Raw genomic sequence first — 15,468 nt, 5'->3', positions numbered from 1 at the left:
ATGCATGATGCTAGCACTGATGATGTTATCCAGTTGGGTAATGAAATGTCTGCATAAAACACCCAAGTTTAGAGATCACTAAGGACCCTTCATTTTAATCATGAGCCACAGATATTCTCCTTTATTGGTACTGCAAATGACTTAATATTTCCCTAGCAAAGTACAGGACAATTATTACATTAGGTTCTCTTCTAACATTTTGGCCAGGCGAGTTGACTCTGTGAGCCGCTCCGTATTCTCTATATTTGGATCCATAAACACATGTATTTTCAATCCTCAAGGTTTTTTTATGGAACACGTTATTTCAAATGATTAATAAAAAAAATACTTCTTTGACATAAGTTCTGTATATAACCCCAAATTAATAAGTGACGGAGGCCAAGAGGCATATGAAATTCAACCACAGAAAAATGTAGCTTAATATTTATCTCATTCTGTTATTTTACATAATCCAATGGGAAAATGCGCTCTTCCCTTCATCCATCACGTCCTTTTACCATAACTCTCTTTCTCACCGAGGAAGATCCCTCCCGGCCTCTAGCCGAAAGACCAAACTTTTCCTTCTTCCTTTCCAAACCTGACTGAGATGTTCCTTATCAGCCAATAACCCCCAGATTCTGCTGGATGAAGACTACCAACCAGAATCTAAATGTTTCCGGCCCTGTTTTCCTCTCTAATTCCTCTTTCCATGGTTTTGTGTTTTCTCTTCTGTCTCATAGTTACCTACAAGAAAACATTCATTTTACGTTCAGCTGCTGAGGCAATTCAAGTAGATTGCCGCCTTGTCTCACCAGATATACCCTGAAGATCAATGCAAGCCTTTGCGTGTAGCCAGACTCAGTTGCATGTGTGCGGGCAAGCATATAAAAATCCTGCTCCACAGCATTCCTCAGGCAACACCGTTCGCCATTCTGAAGAAGGTGCTCTGTAAACAAAATCCTGCAACCAGAATTCTGCCTGAAAAGCCAAGAGCGCAACAAATAGATTCAGCCAACGGCCCTCACCCTGCTATTTTAGTGAAGGTATGAAATCTGAAAAACTATCCTCAAATATCTGCCCATATTCAGAATAACAGAATTGGGAGGGACTGTTCTGACCCATGCCCTTTTCCGACAAATCAAACACAATTCAAAAAGAACAGAAACCTTATAATGCTTTTATAAAATAATTAGCTGTGATAAACACAAGCCTTGCCAAACTGTGCAAGACTTGCCAAAAGATAACAGACAAGAACTAATTTGTAAAATAAGAATCTTCAAATACAAATGCAGGATACTGGAATGTCCATGAGGCTGGAGTTTCAAAACGTTTTTGCCTTCTGCAAAGAAGGTTAGTTTCACAGCTGGCTTTTATCTTCTTGAAGGAGGGGCCATTATCTTGCAGCCTTACTCCCGAGTTGCTTTCCTACGAGCAGTCCTGAGGGTATGCGCACTTGGCACAGACTCCTCGGGAACCTCCTCATCACTGCTGCCAGCCCTCACAATCTCTGAAGGCAGCAGTCCACTCCCTAATGGTCCTGGCCCCTCATCTGAGTCCTTGCTTTCTTCAGCCATCCGCACCTGCTGCCGGCTAACCACAACAGGGACCTTGGAGGTCTTCTAGTCTAACTCCCTGCTTGAGGAGACCCTCTACCATTTTGGACAAATGGCTGTCCAATCTTAAAAGTCTCCAGTGATGGAGCAGCAACTACTTCTGAAGGCAACCCATTCCACTGATTAACTGTTCTCACTGTCAGGAAATTTCTCCTTAGTTCTAGGTTGGATCTCTTCCTTGATTCGTTTCCATCCATCACTTTAGATGCTTGGGAGAATAGGTTGACTCCCTCTTTTTTATGGTAGCCCCTCAAATATTGGAACATGTTCCTTAACCTTCTTTAGATGCACAGATGAAGGCTGACAAAATCCTTTAGCTATAGACTGAATGGAAGCAGTGAGGTTCTCAGGCCACTTCTTAACATAGCTTCCATTTCTCTCCTTTAGCAAGCTTTCCTGGTTGTGTTGGAAGGTTCAATAACTAAAGATAGCTTCTTGAAAGAATCCTGAGCTCAGGCAGCCATGCTTTTTAAAATTATCATTATTCCAATCCGATGTTTTTCAAACTTGGCAACGTTAAGATGTGTGGACTTCAACTCCTAGGATTCCCCAGCCACTGTTCCCCAGCCATACATCTCAGTTTTACTCCCTATGTAACAAGAATAGCTTCAAAACACAACATCACTTCCTCTTCTTCTACTCAGATCCAATTTACTCCATAAACTCTCTTTTACTGGTGCTGGATTTCACTTCCACTAGCTGTCATCTAACACTGGAGACTTGGTTAGAACACTAATTGTTTCTCTCAACGGTACGATGGTTGTGATTCAAATTTTCTGGAATTTATTACACACTATTGTTTCTCAGAGTTTCTTTTTCTTTTTTTCCCCCTTAAAATTCCCATTCTCTGGAGCTCTTGTTGGAAACTCCATTGATCTCTGTGGTACAGGAAACAGAATGCTGTAAAAGTCAACCAGAGGAGTGTAAAACTGGCATTGGGTAAGGAATGGATTCTATAAAACTTCAGTTGCCTTCTAATATGACCCTTCCTATGCAATAGCTACCTTCACATCCAGTAAGAGTCTCAATATTTAGCAACGTCCATTGCTTCAGCTATTTCCTTACCCTCTTTGTAAAAAGTGTCTGGCAGCTGTAACTCTTAACTTCATGGCAAATCTAACTCTGCATCCAAAGAATAATAGTTTGTTTGTTTGTTTGTTTATTTATTTATTTATTTAATTAATTAATTTATTTTATTTGGTTTGTCAATTGCTTACAAGATAATAGGTATAAGTAAGAACATAGTTATGAATACATAGATACATATAAGAAGAATAAATGAATAAATAAATAAAATAAGAAAATAAATAAATAAAATAAGAAAAATAAATAAAGTTAAATCTTTGTTTTACTGCACTTTATTCCTCTTTACATTTCTTTCATTGAAGTTCAGATGAAAAGCACCAAAAATGGACCACAGAGAAGATGACCTTAGACCAGGGGTGTCAAACTCAAGGAAACTTGTGCCAGCCCACGGGGTGCTTAAATCTCGCTTAGGTGGCCACCCTGGAAACAGTGAAGAACCAGCCTGTGGTGCCTCTGCCAGTGAAAATGGAGCTTGGGAGGCCTGTGCCCCTCCCCCGGCCCCATTTTCGGCTGCCCTCTGTCAGAGAAAATGGAGCTCCATTTTTGCTGGCAGAGGGCCGCAGGATGCTGTCACGGCCTAAAATGGGGCCGGGGGGGGGGCACATACAGCCACCCAAGCTCCGTTTTCACTGGCAGAGGAGCCCATTTTTGCTGCCAGAGCGCTCGGGCCCCAACAGGTGACCCGACATGAGTGATGTCAAGCTGGCCACGCCAACCTGGTCCCCGAGGTCAAACCCAACCCTGATGTGGCCCTCAATGAAATTGAGTTTGACACCCTTGCTTTAGACCAGTGGTGGCTAACCTTTTGGGGCTCCTGTGCCAAAAATTGTGTGTGCACTTGCACGCTTGCACTTGCGTGCCAGCACCCATAAGACAAAGTGTGCCCCCCACAATCCCGTACACATGCATGTACAATCCCCCCCATGCACCCACCCACCCCCTTTGTTCCTTTACCTGCACTTTACCTCACAGCTGATTTTTAGCTGGTTTGAGGCCTTTTTCGGCCTCCCGAAGGCTTGAGGAAGGCTTCTGCAGGCTTCTACAAGCTTTGTAGGCCGAAATCTAGCCCCATTTCATCACTTCCTGTTTTTCTGAATCAGTTGTGAGGTGCACACATGCGCAGTGAGGTAAGTTTGCCTGCAGCTCGCATGCCAGCACAAATGGCTCTGCATGCCATAGGTTCGCCATCACGGCCTTAGACTGTCCAAAGCACTGTGCAATAGATACCCTCAAACCATAACAGTCAACCCTATATCCACGGTGGGTCAATGCAGCCTAGAGTTCTCAGTTTGTACCACTAAGCATCTGAGACAATGCTGCCAAAATATGCAAGAAAATAGTCATGTTTAGGAATGCACTTTTTTTCCCCTGAAAGTTTCCAAGATTCCAAGTGGCTGTGGAAATCGGCAAGAGAGGGAGTGACATCACCATTCTCATTCCATTAACACAAGGACGCCATGACATATTTGTCTAGACACCTATGGATCTAAGGCTAACCACATCTCTCATCCTTAGACCCATCCCATATGAGCCACAGTGGCGCAGTGGTGCGAGTGCAGTACTACAGGCTATTTCTGCTGGCTGCCAGCTGCCTGCAATTTGGCAGTTCGAATCCCACTAGGCTCAAGGTTGACTCCAACCTTCCGTCCTTCTGAGGTGGGTAAAATGAGGACTCAAAATTGTTGGGGGCAATATGTGGACTCTGTATACCGCTTAAAGAAGGCTGTAAAGCACTGAAGTGGTATATAAGTCTAAGTGCTATTGCTAATCCTCCCCAAAAGATTGGCCCATCTATTTGAAGTCACCAGGACACATGTCTGTGATCTTGGAAGGCCAAAATGTTCCTGGTTTTTCCAAAGTGTAGCCCTTGGCTCAAAGAAGGCGTCCACCCTTAGTTTTAGACGGTAGAAAGGACCTTTATATCCAACACTTTGATAACTTTAAGGATTTTCCACTCCTCTTTGAGAATTGTTGTCTCAGAATGGTAGAGGTGGAAGATGCCCGATCTGCCTGTAATTTCTGCAGAAAAGCACGTATAATTGGAGGAAGAGTTATAAAAGCTCTCTCCCTTGGCTCAGTCACTGGGTTTAATGAATGTTATTAAAACATTTTAAGAATGCTCTGCTGCAGTCCGTGTTATTCCCTTCAATCTTAAATCACTCCTTCGGTTTTGGACGTTCCAAGATTGCCATAAAAGTTTTCCTTGTTTGGTCACCCTGACATTTTCTAAGGTGAGACCAGCTTTTCTGGATCTTTGTTTTCAAACTCCGGGTGTACCTCATGTCCGATACTATCTCAGGATGATGTAGACATCATTTCATACTTGCTGAGAAAGAAATACTACCTTTAATTTGGTTCCAGGTAAATGGTCTCATTGTTTTTGTCCTACAGTCATAAAAACACTGTTTTCACACTGTTTTTAAGCAGGGGCTATCTAAAAACAAAACTGTTTTGGGGGGAGGAATGGAAGAAATAAAAGGGTCTGAGGGTTGAAGAAAGAGGGTGTGACTTCTTAAATTTCTTGGAGGCTGGATAGTTTCTCAAGCCAGACATTCCCAATTCTGAAGTTAAAGGCTTTCAGTGAAGTACTGCATATAAATGATAGCCTCAAATTCTTAAAATAAAAGGAGATGTCAAAACACTGAGTCTAAAACAGCTCTTGCAGAACAAATCTGACAAGCAAAGCTACTGCCAAGCACAGGAGGAAATCAGAAGATTTAGGCAGTTCCAGCGAGTTTAATAATTTATTATTATTATTTAAGCTCTCTAAAACAGGGGTGTCAAACTCGATTTCACTGAGGGCCGCATCAGGGTTGTGTTTGACCTTGGCAGGGCAAGGTGGGCGTGGCCATCATGATGTCACTTGTGTTGGGGGGGGCGTGCCTGTGGAGGCCTGAGTGCTCCTGAGTTCCATTTTCAGCTGCGACATTCTCCTGCAACCTTCTGCCAGCGAAAACAGAGCTCGGGACGACCATGGGTCAGTCCTTCACTATTTCCAGGGCGGCCCTGTGGTCCAGATCTAAGCATCCCCTGGTCCAGATCCGGCCCCCAGGCCTTGAGTTTGACACCCCTGCTCTACAAGAATCTGACCAACTGGTGGTTAAGAGAAATGAGTGGGAGATAAGAGAGGCATTCAAAGTGAGCTGGACTTAGATTCCTTGTGAGCACGCAGGGACTCATGACTGATGAAGCGTTTGACCGCTCCCTCAGGCTCATCCTGGTCATTTCCTATACCTATTCTTTTATGCTATTTCTAGGATCAAAAACGAATGAAAACCTGTACTAGCAACCCAATCAATTCTTGAACGTTTTTTTAAAAAACTGGCAGACAGTTGGGAATTAACCCGGTTAGCAAATTAAGGTGGAAGGAATCAACCTCCTCTCTGATCTTAAACTCTGAAGAATAAAAGGAATTAAAATTAAATAGAAAAGGGAAGGCAGAAATTAAAAGACTATAGAGTGTAGTTGGAGACTGTAGTGTGTGTGTGTGTGTGTGTGTGTGTGTTTTGGAAATGAGTAGATTTTGAACAAAATTAATACATTCATGAAATAATTGACTAGAAAAATCCATGTTCAAACATCAGGATAATATGGAGCAAATCACCCTCATGTTTTTATTTACTTGTGAGATTCTAGAGACTGGTTACTATTGGGGATGAAGCAGTACAGATAATTACCTTATTTCATATCTATCAGAGTTCGCTGCACTTTTAAAAAAAGAAATACATTTGAGATTTAAAAACAACAAAATATCTAATTAAGGTAAACCCTATCTACCTATTCATAACCATCATTTACTGGAACTGGAGTTTGTTCCAGTTTATCTCTTTATCCAACATGCTGTAAACCACCATCTTCATGCAAAATAAACCAGCTCTCCACCACCCAGAAAACATAAGCATGCTGCGAAAATTTGCATACACCATTTTATTTGTAAAAGCTTATATTAATTTACAAGGAAGAAAAGGCAAGGATTTTTTTTTAAAAAAAAGTTTATCCCAACATTTTTCCAAGTTAAGTTCTAGTTCTGAAGAAAGTGGGTTGATCAATATTAATTTAATAACCAGGGATGGGCTGCTGGGGGTTTGCAGGGGTTCAGGAGATTCTGTGCAGTTCAGAGAACCCCCAATCCCACTCCTGTCTGGCCCCGCCACCCCTCCTCTCCCCTCCCAGGAATCCCCACGCAGCCTGTTTTGGATGCAGGTAAATGCAGGGAGCGCGCGGAGGCTCGGGGGAAATTGGCCTCTCGGAAGTGTGGGAAGGCTGGAAATGGGCCCGTTTCCAGCTTCCAGAGAGTCTCTGGAGCCCGGGGAGGCCATTTTTGCCTCCCGGAAGCTCAAGGAAAGTCTCCGGAGCCTGGGGAGGGCAAAAACACCCCCTCACACCATGGTGCAGGAGACTGACTAGGCCCCGCCCACCATGGCCCCGTCCACCCAGCAACCAAGCAGAGAACCTTTGCTAAAAATTTTGAAGCCCGCCCCTGTGAATAACCCTGCTTTTAGGAAGGAAAATAAAACATGCATGCGGAACGCCAGCCAAATGCAAAGAAGAAGCAACCTAAAATTCAAGATGGCAAGCTGCCATGTCCAATCAAAGCCCCCACCCCCACCCCCTACCCCTTTGTATGTGGACCCTCTCTCCATGCAGAATTAAGCTTCAGTCTATTTCTTTCAATATGAAAAAGGTTAAACATCAGGCACCAAGTTCAGTGGAACTTCAGAGGTCTACCCGCAAAACATTCTTAAAAGCTTTTTAAACACACACCCAGTAACCAATAACCCAAACAAACATTATTCCTTTTCTTGTTGAAACACTGCACTTCTAAATTATTTCTAGGAATAGCAAAAGGAGCAGAGAAACCAAAAGATAATCCAAAGAGACCAATATTATTTCTTTTCTCAATTAATCAGTAATTTATAAACAAAGGGAAATCTTAAAAGTTGGAATTGGGCAAGCTGGTTCATCAATCTATATATAACCTTTAAGGAGGCATGCAAGCTATTTAGTAAGACTCACCCTGCTGGATTCAAATAACCACACATTGCACAATGCAAAAATGCAATTAAATTATTTCAATACAGAGGCAGGTCACCAACCATACCTAGGCAGAGATTTCCAATTGGTGATGGAGACATCCCAGCCCACAGAATCCAGCATAGCTACAAAAAAGTAACTTTATGGTGCCCAACTGTGATTATAATGCAAAACCTAAAATATCAGCATATAGTCATTGTCTCCTATGGCATCACCAGGAAATCTTTCCGCCAATAAACAGCAGAAGTGAAGACCTTCACGCTATGAATAGTAACACTGTTAAAAACGAGGACGAGAGATAGACTGCCCGTTTACATCATAAAAATATCACATCGCCAGATGACATGGTTTGAAAGCTGTGTCCAGTTCTGGTCACCATGCTACAAAAAGTGTCTCTAGAAAGCGTGCAGAGAAGAGCCATGAATATGACAAAGGCTAAACTGTATGATGAATATTTGAGGGAGCTATTTGTCAAACATGTTTTTGGTCACAGATATAATTAGGAACATGATTATGGATACATGAAATGGGTATGGATAAAAGGGGACATTAGGACAGGGATGGTTGGTGCTCTTATGCATGCCTCGTACAGACCTCTTAGGAACGGGGTGAGGTCAACAGTAGACAGTTTAAGGTTAAAATTTTGGGGGTTTGGAGAAGAGACCAGAGTCAGGTAATGCATTCCAGGCATTGACCACTCTGTTGCTGAAGTCGTATTTCCTGCAATCGAATTTGGTGCAGTTTACCTAGATAAGTTTGTATCTGTTGTGTGCTTGTGTATTGTTGTGGTTGAAGCTGAAGTAGTCATTGACAGCTAGGACATCGTAGCAGATAATTTTATGTGCCACACTTAAGTCAGACCGAAGGCAGCGTAGTTCTAAGTTGTCTAAGCCCAAAATTTCAAGTCTGGTAGTATAAAGTATTCTGTTATGAGCAGAAAAGTGGAGGGCTCTTCTCGTGAAATATCTCTGGACTCTCCCAATTGTATTAATGTAATTGGTCTAGTAAATGTTTGTATGCTCTAGTTGAAGGGTCTTCAAACATGGCAAGTTTAAGACTTGTGGATTTCAACTCCCAGAATTCCTGAGCTAACATGTCTGGAAGAGGAATTCTGGGAGTTGAAGTCCTCAAGTCTTAAAGCTGTCAAGTTTGAAGACCGCTGCTCTAGTTAGTAGTGCAATATTACCAGAGAAGAAGCTATGCAAGTTTAAGTTAGTAACAACTCCTAATGCCTTTTTGGCAATGTTGTTATAATGGGCTCTGGATCATTAGAGATGAGTACTACAAGATCCTTGACAGAGCGAGGGTCGTCTACAAGGTTGTGTCCATCCAGCTTGTATTTTATGTTCTGATTTTTTCCCCCCAATGTGTAAGACAGAGCATTTGTTGGTTGAGATGTATGTATGTGTAACCTATCAAAGAGAAAGATTAGGGAAGACAAGACTGAACTGTCTTCCATTATTTAAGGGGCTATCACATAAGAGGAGATGGACTTATTCTCCAAAACACCAAACAAGGGACAGACATGAAGTAATGGGTGAAGTTTGTTAAAGGGAGATCCTGCCTAAAAGTAAGGAGAAATTTCCTGACCGTGAGAACAATTAATCCACGGAATAGCTTGCCTCCCAGAGATGTTGATACTCCATCCCTGGAGGTTTTCAAAGATAGATTGGACCAGAGGTCCCCAAACTTGGCAACTTTAAGACAGGGACTTCAACTCCCAGAATTCTCCAGCCAGCTAGCTATTCTGTGAGTTGAAGTCCCCAAGTCTTAAAGTTACCAAGTTTGGGGACCCCTGGATTGGACAATCATTTGACCGGGACAGTATAAGGCAGGGGTGTCAAACACAAGGCCCCCAGGCTGGAGCTGGCCCATGATGTAGTTGGATCCGGCCTGCAGAGCTGTCCTGAAAAATGTAAGGGGCCAGCCCATGTCGCTTCGGCCTGGTCTACTCAGTGTGAAGAGGAAACATTGGGCCAGTGTGGCTTGTGCCCAGTCTACCTAATGCAAAGAGGGACCATGCCAGCAGTTGGGGAGTGGCATCAAGCTGGCCATGACCACCCAGTTGGCCACACCCACCCAGTCAACCACACACACATACACACACACACCAGAGGTCGAACCACAGCCCTCAGGTGGCCCTCAATGAAATTTAGTTTGACACCCCTGTATAACGTCTCCTGCCTTGAGCAGTAGAAGCTCTCCAAGAGGTCCTTTTGATTCTATGTTCTAAAGCAGAGGTCTTTCAAACTTGACAGCTTTCAGACTTGTGGATTTCAACTCCCAGAATTCCTCCTCCAGTCAGGTTAGCTCGGGAATTCTGGGAGTTGAAGTCCACAAGTCTAAAAGCTGTCAAATTTGAAGACCCTTGTTCTCCCCTTTCCTAGAAAAAAAGAACAGTGTATGTTGAACGTTGTCCAACAAACAACTAATTTATCAGCAGTGCAGCACTGCTAAACTCACATACAGCAGAGGTGGTATTCAGCAGGTTCTGACCAGTTCTGGAGAACCGGTAGCGGAAATTTTGAGTAGTTTGGAGAACCAGCAAATCCCACCTCTGACTGGCCCCGCCCCCATCTATTGTCTGCCTCCCATTGAGTCCCAGTTGATTGTCTGGGTCTTCTTTGGTTGCCCTGCACAGGAGAACGGAGCCGGAAAGCAGGTTAGTGGGGTGGGGAGGGAATGGGGATTTTACAGTATCCTTCCCCTGCCATGCCCACCAAGCCACACCCACCAAGCCATGCCATGCCCACCAAGCCACGCCCACAGAACCAGTAGTAAAAAACATTGAATCCTACCACTGACGTACAGGTAGTCCTCAACTTACAAGTTCATTTAATGACTGATTAAAGTTGCAAGGGCACTGCAAAAAGTGACTTATGACCGTTTTTCAACCTTTGTAGCATCCCCATGTGATCAAAATCCAGACGCTCGGCAACTGGTTCACACTTATGACCGTTGCCATGTCCCGAGGTCACGCGATCCCCTTTTGCGACCTTCTGACAAAGTCCATGGGGAAGCCAGATTCACATAACAACCAGATTACTAACTTGTCAACTGCAACAATTCACTTAACAACGGCAGCAGGAAAGGTCGTACAATGGGGCAAAGCTTACCTAACAAATGTTTCACTTAACAACAGGAGCTCTATAGTGGTCATAAGTCAAGGACTACCTATAGATTTTTCCTTCCTATCCTGGATGATACCTTTCTCCTTTTTTTTTTTTGCCTTCCCATGAAAGCAGACATCAGCTCGAGCATATTTCAAGGGGTTTTTTTTTTTCTGTTATTTTTAGAAAACGCAAATACAAGCGAGCCAAGTTGGGGTTCTGCATTTGTGTGTCTGTCTGTCCGTTGCTGGTTTTAAGTGGGATAAATAAAAACAAGATGTTCACTTAAGTTTTTCTGAACTTTTTTTCCGCTCTTATTTAGACATGTTGCTAAAGCTTCTAGAAATGTTACTTCAGCTCAGCTAGTATTTCCTTTGGAAAATTCTTCACAAAAATTATTAATGATGGAAACGAAAGCCTGATGTGGAATAAAGCTACGCAAACAGCATCTTCTATGCAAAGTAAGCTTAAAATGTGCCATTATACTGGATTCTGAACTTGGCAATGAGAGATTTAAAAAAAAGAAAGAAATATAGGCAGAATCCAAATAACTTCACAGCTGGTTTCATATATCCAAGGAGGCTTTGGACCACACGTTTATTAACATGAACTTATTTCCCATCTCACAGAACAATTTACTTTCAAGGGATTATGAAAAGAGGCCTTACTATTTATATGTTGCTATAAGACATTCTCCATCCTAATCGCTCATACATACCTCGAGAGTTTCTGGTTCTGTCTTCGCTGACAGACAGCAAGATTTCTTCCACATAAAATTTGCTTTGCCATCATTTTTAAAAGAGAAGCAGGAGTCAAGAAACATGCTGCAGGCTAGTCTCAAAGGTGGTTTTTTTTCAAGAGGCAAATGGACTTTCGTGTTTTTCTTTGAAGGCGTTTCACATCTCATCCAAGAAACTGCTTCAGCTCTGCCTGGATGGCGGGGAATGGAAGGATTTATATTCCTTGCAGGCACCTGGTCCAAGAAGTCTCCACACCCATTTGCATGACTCTGAGGACACAGATAAGCCTCCAAGTGGCCTCAATGACACTCTAAAAGGATGCAAATGACTATTGTGCTTCGCTGGCAGCCTGTGCAGAATTGGACAGTGGGGAAGAATGGGCACCAGTCCGGGAGTCTGGGGAGGACTCGGACGAGGGTCGTGCATCTGATACAGAGATGGGGCCAGGACCATCTGGGATTGGGGTGCTGCCTCCGGAGCCCCTGTAGTCTGTCAGCAGCAAGTCAGAGGAACAAGGGGAGCCTGTTCCCAGTGCACATGTGCGCAGAGCTACTAGAAGGCAAGAGCAGCTGAGACAAAAGGGGCGACTTGGGAGTAAGACTTCGAAGTGATTGCCCCTCCCCTAAGGTATAAAGGAGGTCAAAGGTAGGGAAACCTTTGCAGGAAGCAAAGTTGTTCCCTCTGTTCGGATTAAACCTTGAAACTCTGTGTGGACTTTGTACTTCAGTTTGTTTTTTACAGTTAAATTGGCATTTTAGTTGTTGGCAGCAATTCAAATGAGAGAAAGGTGGGTGCTTATCTCAAGGAACTATTTGGGACTCATTACAGTCTGGGAATGAACATAATTCCCAGTGTTGGAATAAAACAAGAGTTGTTTAGACTAAGTGCGTGCTTAATTATGGTCTCAGGAAGCCTTAGTCAGAACAATGACCAGCTGTCTGCAAGCAATATAAATCCTTCCATTTCCCCACCATCCAGTCAAAGCTGAAGAAGCTTCTTGGATGAGAAGCGAAACGTCTTCAAAGAAAAAAAACCAGAAAGTCCAGTTGCCTCCTGAAAAAGCACCTTTGGGACAGCTATGACCTGGATGACTGAGAATCTCCATAGACATTTAGCTATGCTGTAGATTAGCACTTGGTACAGTAGCCAGGAAGGCCTTGGAAAAGATCTTCAAATAGATTGAAATAGATTGGCAGCAATTTAGGATTTGTTAGCACGGTAAGGTGAGAACTGCATCAGTGTAATGCAAGGTAGCAAAAAACAAACAAAAAAAACCAGGAATGTGGTAGAGCCTTTTTCCAACTAACCAATTTTATTAAAAGGCAGATGCTTTCATGAGCTGAAGTTCTCAAGCAGAAGATTATTTCCTGGGTGTTGAGTGCTGGGGAAATCAGGAGATTCAGGCAGTTTAAATGAGTGGGAGTTAAGAAAGAATTCAAGATGGGGTGGACTTAGATTTCATGGGCGCACAGGGACTCATAGCTGATGACTGGATTATTGCATACTCTTTAATAAGTTGGTATGGTGCACATGATAATAAGGTAGAAGGACTAAATAGGAGTATATAAAGAGGGCAGAATGTTCTGTACCGTTTCAGCTATCTTTGCACAGCTATGATGAACATACATTTCACTGACAAAGAGATACAATATTAAACAGATGTCTGCAGAAATAACCATCAGGATTCCAACACCAGCCTTAAAATTTAGGTGTGAAAAATTTAGGTAACACCACTGTGCCAGCTGTCTGGCATTAAAGATCACAGCGGTACCAAAGGAGGCATGGAATTGTAGAGCTGAAAGGGCTCTGGGATGCTCCTTTAAGCCTCAGCATTTTGGATCATTGATTCCACTGCCATGTCCTTCTTGTTAGGATTTTCCCTCTTAATATTCCTGGAATCCATTATTCTAGGCGTTCTGTGATCTGTGCTCAAATAAATACAAGTTTATTCTATGCTACTTCTAAACAAGAATTGGAATTACTAATGGTCAAAACAAATTGCTAAGAGTCAGTGGAATTCATGGAAAGCTTTGATCTCTTGTGGGCAAAGAGGGATTCCAAACTAATGACATGTTTGACCCCTCTCTCCAGGCTCAGTCTGGTCATTTCCTACAGTATGGTTAGATAGCAGTTTGGTCCTTTGCAATCCTTCTGAGATTAGAGCACTGTGGCAGCTTGAAGATGGGTAGACTTCAACTCCCAGAATTCCCCAGGCAGCATGGCTAGCTGAAGTATTCTGGGAGTGGAAGTCCACTCATCTTGAAGTTGCCTCAGTTGAGAAACAATGGATTAGAGAAAAGGCAGAGGCCAAGCAGTATGACTCATGCTCTGATGTCACTTCAGCTCAAATCCCAGATGACCAATCATGCAGATATTATCCAGTGTGATTCCTCGCAGGCTGCAAGCCAAGGGATGAAGTAGCAATTTCCCAACATTACTTTCAGTGATTTAGTCCTTAGGAATCAACACCGCCAGCGCAAAAGGGATACCATGGTCCACGATACTAAAATGCCGCTGAAAATATTCCCGGGTTGCTATCTTCTTTTTTCTGCCCCAATTCTCCACAAGTATGACTCCAGCAGTTAAAAGCCAGACTGCGTAGACTCCAACAATTAAGTTTGCCCTGGTCAGTGACCATAATAAAAGGCTGCCCTAAATAGTTAGTTTGGTTTCCCAGATTCCTGGTGTTCGAGTGACCGCATGTTCCACATCCTTGCCCAGTTTTTTTTTACAGCCAGAATTGAAAGGGGGGGGGGGAACAGATTACTCCAGGATTCTAACCAATCCACCATCTTGGTTGCAGGAGAAAAAAAGTGTTTGGTTGCAGGAGAAAAGGTGCTTTTTCCAAAAGGCAACTGGGCTTTCATGGGAGGTTTTTTTTCCCCAAAAAACATTTCACTTCTCATCCCAGAAGCGTCTTCATTTCTAACTGGGTTCTCACTGGATTAGAACTGAGGAAGCTTCTTGGATGAGAAGTGAAACATTTTCAAAGAAAAACCAAGAAAATCAGTTGCCTTTTGGGGGGAAAAAATCTCTGAATCAGAATCAGAATACAGCTGGAAGGGAGCTTGGCGGTCTTTTATCTAGGCCATCCCCCTGCCCAAGCAGAAGACCCTATTCCATTTCAGACAAGAGACTGTCCAGTTTCTTCTTAAAAACCTCCAGTGATGAAGCACCCACAACTTCTGGTGGCAAGCTGTTCTACTGGTTAATTGTCCTCAGTTAGGGAGTTTCTCCTTAATACCAAGTTGCTCCTCTCCTTGATTAGTTTCCACCCATTGTTTCATGTCTTGCCCTCTGGTGCTTTGGAAAATAAGCTGATCCCCTTCTCTTTGTGGCAGCCTGTTGTGGTCCACCAGCAGCCTGTGGAGATGGCAGCAGAGTTGGATAGTGGGGAGGAACATGGGCCAGTCTGGGAGTCTGGGGAGGACTCGGACAAGGGTCCTGCATCCAATACAGAGATGGGGCCAGGGCCATCTGGGAATTGTGTGCTGACTCCGGAGCCTCCAGAATCTGACAGAAGTGAGGCAGAGGAACAAGGGGAGCCTGTTCCCAGTGCGTGCATGCGCAGAGCTGCCAGAAGGCAAGAACAGTTAAGACAAAAGGGCCGACTCGGGAGCAAGGCTTGGAAGTGATTGCCCCTCCCATAAGGTGCAAAGGGACAGAACCTTTGCAGGAAGCAACATTGTTCACTCTGGTCAGTTTGGAACCTGAAAGCTCCATGGTGAATTTGTGCTCCATTGGGTTTTGAAAGACTAATCGGTACTTTAATCATTGTCAGCACTTCAAGTAAGATAAAGGTGTGTTGTTATCAGACTTCTCCCGAAGAACTTTGGCAGACTTCCATGGGATTATTTATAACTGGTTGAGACTCATTACGGGCTGTGAATGATGACAATTCACAGC

General features: G+C 43.4%; 1 protein-coding gene across 7 annotated transcripts in view; it reads right to left on the bottom strand.

The window, feature by feature from the left end:
• Positions 1–15,468, bottom strand: part of CCDC91 (coiled-coil domain containing 91) — a 539,477-nt gene that overhangs the window by 59,117 nt on the left and 464,892 nt on the right. The window lies entirely within an intron of this gene.

Source organism: Pseudonaja textilis, chromosome 5, assembly GCF_049901715.1.
Source record: "Pseudonaja textilis isolate UNSWEBS1 chromosome 5, rPseTex1.2, whole genome shotgun sequence".
Lineage (NCBI taxonomy): Eukaryota > Metazoa > Chordata > Lepidosauria > Squamata > Elapidae > Pseudonaja > Pseudonaja textilis.
The sequence above is the reverse complement of the archived record's forward strand: the minus strand, read 5'-3'. Positions and strand labels throughout refer to the sequence as shown.